The sequence below is a fragment of the Leptodactylus fuscus genome, chromosome 2, assembly GCF_031893055.1.
Source record: "Leptodactylus fuscus isolate aLepFus1 chromosome 2, aLepFus1.hap2, whole genome shotgun sequence".
Classification (NCBI taxonomy): Eukaryota; Metazoa; Chordata; class Amphibia; order Anura; family Leptodactylidae; genus Leptodactylus; species Leptodactylus fuscus.
Genome location: NC_134266.1, coordinates 171,346,835 through 171,353,081, shown reverse-complemented (window position 1 = coordinate 171,353,081; position 6,247 = coordinate 171,346,835).

The window sequence follows — 6,247 nt, the reverse complement described above, 5'->3', positions numbered from 1 at the left end:
CCCGCCATGCACGATGCGTAAGTGGATCACATTCTCTTTTAGGGTATTATTTTAAAACGGGGGGGGGGGGGGGGGGGGGTAGTGTAATATAACTTTTACGATGCCCGAATAGCCTTTTTAAAGGCTATTCACGCATATGTGGGGCTCTATCAGCATGATTTTGCTGATAGAGCCCCTTTAACAATAACCATATTCATGCTGTAATCAACATCCCTGAATATACTGGTAGAATTTCTCTGGGTCTTGGCAGTTTTATGCTCATGTAGTCTTAGAGTAAGTTCATACAGAGAAAACTATTGCTGATTATGAGGCGGTTTCCATCTCAAAATCATCGATTTACTTGCTCTTGCTACGTAATCTGCAGTTGATTCAGTTGCAGAAGGTGGAAATCCACTTCAAATTCCTCTTCACTTTTTGCCATGTGAACTTACCCTTACAGTGAATGCATATTGTATTTCTCCATAATTCAGGATACGATTCCAACAAATTCTGATGGATTACACTTACTTACTGTGGAAAACATCTGATGTGGTACCAGTCCCAAAAAACCCCAACCCGTTGGACTACAATGGCCTATAGCACTGGATCCCCTCCAGTTTGCCTATTGGCTGGGCATTGGGGTAGATGATGCCATCATCCATCTTCTTCACAGAGTTCTCTCTCACCTGGAGAAACCAGGGAACACTGTGAGAATAATGTTCTCTGTTTTCTCCAGTGCACTCAACTTCATTCAACCCGGGATACTGAGGGACAAGCTGGACCTTGTTGGAGTGCACCATCACCTGTCCAACTGGATCGTAGACTACCTGACAAACCAACCTCAGTATATTAGAGCCTGGGGCTGTGTGTCTGACACTGTGATCTGTAGTACGGGGGCACCACAAGGTACAGTTCTTGCCCCATTTCTCTTCACACTGTACACTGCCGACTTTAGGCACAACTCATCCAACTGTTACTTACAGAAGTACTCCGATGACTCTGCTATATTAGGCCTTATCACTGATGGTGACGATAGGGAATACAGAGACTTAAACCAGGATTTTGTTGAATGGAGCCAGTGGAACCACCTTAGGATTAATGCTGGGAAGACCAAGGAGATGGTGGTGGACTTTAGTAAACGGAGAAGTGCTCTGACCCCGGTGGAGATCCAAGGGACATGTATTGAGATAGTCAGGACCTATAAGTATCTGGGTGTGTTCCTCAATAACAAACTGGACTGGGCTGATCACCTGGAGGCGCTGCACAGAAAGGGTCACAGCAGACTCTACCTGCTCAGGAGGCTGAGGGCCTTTGGAGTTCAGGGGACACTTCTTAGGGCCTTCTTCAACTCTGTGGTTGCTTCAGCCATCTTTTGGGGTGTGGCCTGCTGGGGAAGCTGTATATCAACCAGGGACAGAAATATACTTGACAGGCTGATCAGAAGGGCCAGCTCTGTCCTAGGTATCCCCCTGGGCCAGCTCTGTCCTAGGGATCCCCCTGGACCCAGCATCCAGGTGGAGGGTGACAGAAGGATACTTTCCGTGGTGAGCTCCACGCGGGAGAATAAATCCCACCCCATGTATGAGACCTTGATGGAACTTGGCAGCACTGTAAGTGACCGCCTTCTCCACCCCAAGTGTGAGAAGGAGCGCTATCGCAGGTCCTTCCTTCCAACCGTGGTCAGGTTACATAATCTATATCTGACTAAGCGAGACCACTCCGCACAGAGAGCTAAATGACTCCGAAGTCTTCCTTCTTTCTTTTTCTTCCTTAGCTGCTAGTATTTTTTTTCTTTTCTCAGCTAATGTGTGTCTACATATGTAACATATTTACTGTTTATTATCCTGTATCTGTATTTCCATACTGCTGTAACACACTGAAATTTCCCCGTGGTGGGACTATTAAAGGATTATCTTATTTTACAAACTATAGGTTATGTCAGGTTGCTTTAATTTTTTATGCTGAGACTATGCTTTTCAATTTTGACCATAATTCCCCAGTTTGCTTCACAAAACCAGGTGGCCATTGATGGTGAACAGGAAGATTGGTTGTAGAAATTTCTGTTACTATCCCATTCATCTGACAGGTTGATGAACTTTCTGCAACTATTCGGCAGTTTGTGAATATACCTTGTGCATGCATATAAGAACTATAAATACCTTCACATTTCATTATTAGGCATTTTATTTGAGGGACTTTGTTTAGCTGACTTGGGTTCTGCCTTACTAAGCATTGTTACAGACCAAATGCGCGCCTTCATGGCAGTAGGATTCCCTCTTTCAGCAGGATAATGCACTCTGCCACACTGCAAAAATTGTTCAGGAATGGTTTATGGAACATGACAAAAGAGTTCAAGGTGTTTACTTGGCCTCCAAATATTGCAAATCTCAATTCTATCAAGCAAATGTGGGATGGGCTGGTAAAACAAATCAGATTCTCACAACTCATAGGATACAAATCATCTGCTGGTAACATCTTGGTGCCAGATACGACAGGACTCCTTCATAGGTCTTGTGGAGTCCATGCCCATACCTCCCAACCGTCCCAGATTCTGTGGGACATTCCTGGATTCCGGGTTGTATCCCGCCATCCCAGTCAGCAGGAGTTATGTCCCTTTTTCAACTCATCTACGTCCAGAGGACACAATTGAGTTGACTCCATTGGTGAACGAAAACAGGAGCTGTCAGCAGACAGGGCCTGCTTCACCACTGTATTCTGGCCCCGGAAGCTGTAAGCGTGAAGTGATGATGTCACTCACATCGTGCTTACAGCTTCAAGAACACTCCATGACTGAGACTGCAGACAGAGTGGCAGGGGAGCGAGGAGAGGTGAGTATCAGTGTTTTTGATGTTAAAGGGATTCTATCATTCAGAAAACACCTTTTCAGCTAAACATATGCCTGAACAGCCTTTAAAAAGGCTATTCAGGTGCTGCCTCTAGTCCTGCAAATGACCCCCCCTGGTTTCTTGGAAAAATTAGGCTCACTGAGCACCCTGGGCGTTCCCCAGGGCCTCCGAGCACCCCCCCCCCTCTCCATGTTATACCTCAGAAAAGCCCCTCCATTGCTTGTATTACGGATGCCCCCCTCCTCCAGACATCCTGTACCACCCATATCTCCATATCTTATCTATTCTCGCTCCGTCTGTTGAAATCTTGTGCATGCGCAGTACCACTCCGTTCTGAGCGGTATTGCACATGACCAAGCGCCACTTTGTTGCAGAGAACTGCACGACCATACGACCATTACTGACAGCTTTTCACTATCAAAAGGGCATTCCTGACAGTCTAGCTGGGAACGTTCTTCCTGACAGTACTGTCTGTAGCTGTATACTGTCAGAGGGGGCATTCCTTACCACCCAACCATGATGCTGAGATGTGATTAAATAATTATACACAGTCCAACCATATTAATGTGACCACCGCCTACTTTTGACGTCAATGTTAAATAACCAATTGCAGAAGGCATGTGTCATCAGCCATCTGGGTGCACTCATCATTGTGGAAGGCACGATGGATCAACACAAGTATGCAGCTATCCTTGCAGACCATGTTCACCCCTACATATGAATTGTTTTTCCTCAGGATGATGGCATCTACCAGCAGGACAATGTGATGTGTCATAAAGCTCGCAGTGTACGTGCATGGTTGGAGGAGCACCAGGATGAGTTTACTGTACTCCCTTGGCCAGAAAATTCCCTGGACTTGAACCCAATCGAGAATCTGTGGGACCATCTCGATGGGGTTGTTCGCACTATGGATGCTCAACCGCGTAACCTAGCGCAACTGGCCATGGGACTGGAGTCAGCATGGCTCAACATCCCAGTGAACATCATCCCAACATCCCTTCGCTTCCTGCACGTCTAGCAGTGGTCCGCTCTGCGAAAGGTGGTTATTCTGGATTTTGACAGGTGGTCACATTTACGTGACTGGACTGTGTAATTTCCACCAGAATACTGGCATGAGTTATATTGGAAATCTATGCCAGTTCCTGAGTGGAATAGGTTTCCATTCTGGCACATTGGCATAAGCCTGATTTATTAAGAGGATGGAGCCTTATGATAATTCACACCAGTCAATGCCTTCATTAAAGGAGTTGTCCAGGATACTTTCTTTTTTTTTTTTTTTTAATTAGGCTGTGGTAGGTGAAAAAAAAAAATGTCAGAAAACGATACTCACCTGTCCAGTGTCTCCTAGCTCAGTCTGGTCCTGCAGCTCCGTTGTTTTCTTCAAGCGGAAGTCTCTGCTGTGTGTGATTGCTGAGGCCAATCAGTGGCCTAAGGGAAAGGACCCTGGACGTCACAGCCGGTGAAGACTTCCGGCATAAGACCATTCCTGCACCAGAGCACCGGAGAGGCTTGAACACTAGTGTTTACCTAGAGTAAGGGTGCGAACGCACCCTAAGACCGATATAGATACAAGTCTTAAATTTCCTCTCCATTTTGTTTTTGTGATATCAGCAAGCAGTCTGAGCTGGTCTGTACATGTCTATAAAACAATGCTTTAGTACAATGTATGATATTAAATGTAATGCTTTAGGCCGGGGCCCCATGTTGCGAATACCTGGCGTTTTGGCTGCGGCGGAAACTCTGCAGCAAAAAATGCTGCACATTACAGTACCTGCAAAGTGGATGGGATTCTTGCTAATCTCATCCTTAGGGTGCATTCACACTGAGTAAACGCTAGCTTATTTTGTAGAGTAAAATTACACTTGTAAATTTTGCTATCCCATTGACTTCAATGACATTTTACAGGCGTATTTTTACAGGCGTATTTTTTACAGGCGTATTTTTTACAGGCGTATTTTTACACTTGTAAAAAAATATCATTGAAGTCAATGGGATAGCAAAATTTACAAGTGTAATTTTACTCTACAAAATAAGCTAGCGTTTACTCAGTGTGAATGCACCCTTACATTGCAGAAAAAAATCTGCTACAGAAATCCTGCGATTTCAAAAAAACATTTTCATATAGGTATAATAGGAACGAAGAAGAAGGACAGAGGCAAACTCTGCGTATGTATTATGAAAGCAAAATGCTAAAAAAATGTGATATGTTTCCTCTGTTGTCTTTTTGCACTTTTAACTGTGGCTCGCTACGTGCGGCCTTAGGGTCATATAGTTGCATTTCTATCAATGACTGCAAAGGCTGAAATCCATGGCCAAACATGTCCTGCTTCCCGGAGGTATGTCCCGGATTCAACTCATCTGCGTCCAAAGAGGACGCAGATGAGTTGAACTGAATGGTGAAGCAGGAGCGGAAAGCTCCTGCCTCACCAGTGTGCTTTGGCCCAGGGAGCTGTAGGCACAATGTGATGATGTCACACACATCATGCCGCCAGCTCCCTGAACAGTCCAGGAGAAGAGACAGTAGGGGAGTAAGGAGAGGATAGTATCAGTGATTTTATTATGTTAAACACTGGAGGGGGACATTAAGCTGGTGGTAAATGAAGGAATATTAAACTGATGGCAGATGATTGGGGACAGTAAGCTGGTGGGGGACATTAAATTGGTGGTAGATGAAGGTGGACATTAAACTAGGGGCAAATGGAGAGTGAGACATAAAACTGGTAGCAGTTGGTGGGTAATTAAACTGGGTAAAGATGAAGGGGGACAATAAACTGGGGACAGATGGAGGAGTGGACATTAAACTGGGGAGGCAGATGGAGGGTGACATTAAACAGGGGGCAACTGGAGGACTGCATTAAACTGTGGGGGTAACTGGACATGTCTGCCTCTAGTTGCCCCCAGTTTAAACTAGGGCATTAGGTCAGGATTTCATACTGTGGGCAATTGGAGGGGAACATTGTAATGTGGGGGCATGTAATGTTAGGTTGACTGTAAGAGCATTATACTGTGTGGGTGCACAAAGAAAAATGGATGAGAATGGGTGACGACAATGTAGGTGGAGCTCAATATGCCACGGTGCACATAGCGCGCCACACATGCTATCCCTTTTTCCGTCCTTTTTTTCCTTCTCTTTTTTTTTTTTCCTACAGTGTGGATGGAATACGTTGAAATCCCATTCATCAAACTTGTACTGCATCTTGGAATGGGTTAACCACTGGAGATTTTGCAGCAGCTAACCTGTTCCAAACTCAGTTGTGCGGCCTTACCCTAGTGGTGACAATTAAAACTGCAAGAAAAATGCAAAACAAAAGTGCAAGTGTTTTTACAAATAAAAAGTTTAAGTTTCACCAGTAAAACCTCACAATAAGGGAAGCAAATCTAAGTAAAACGGACACATGTAAATACACTCTGATAACGGCGTT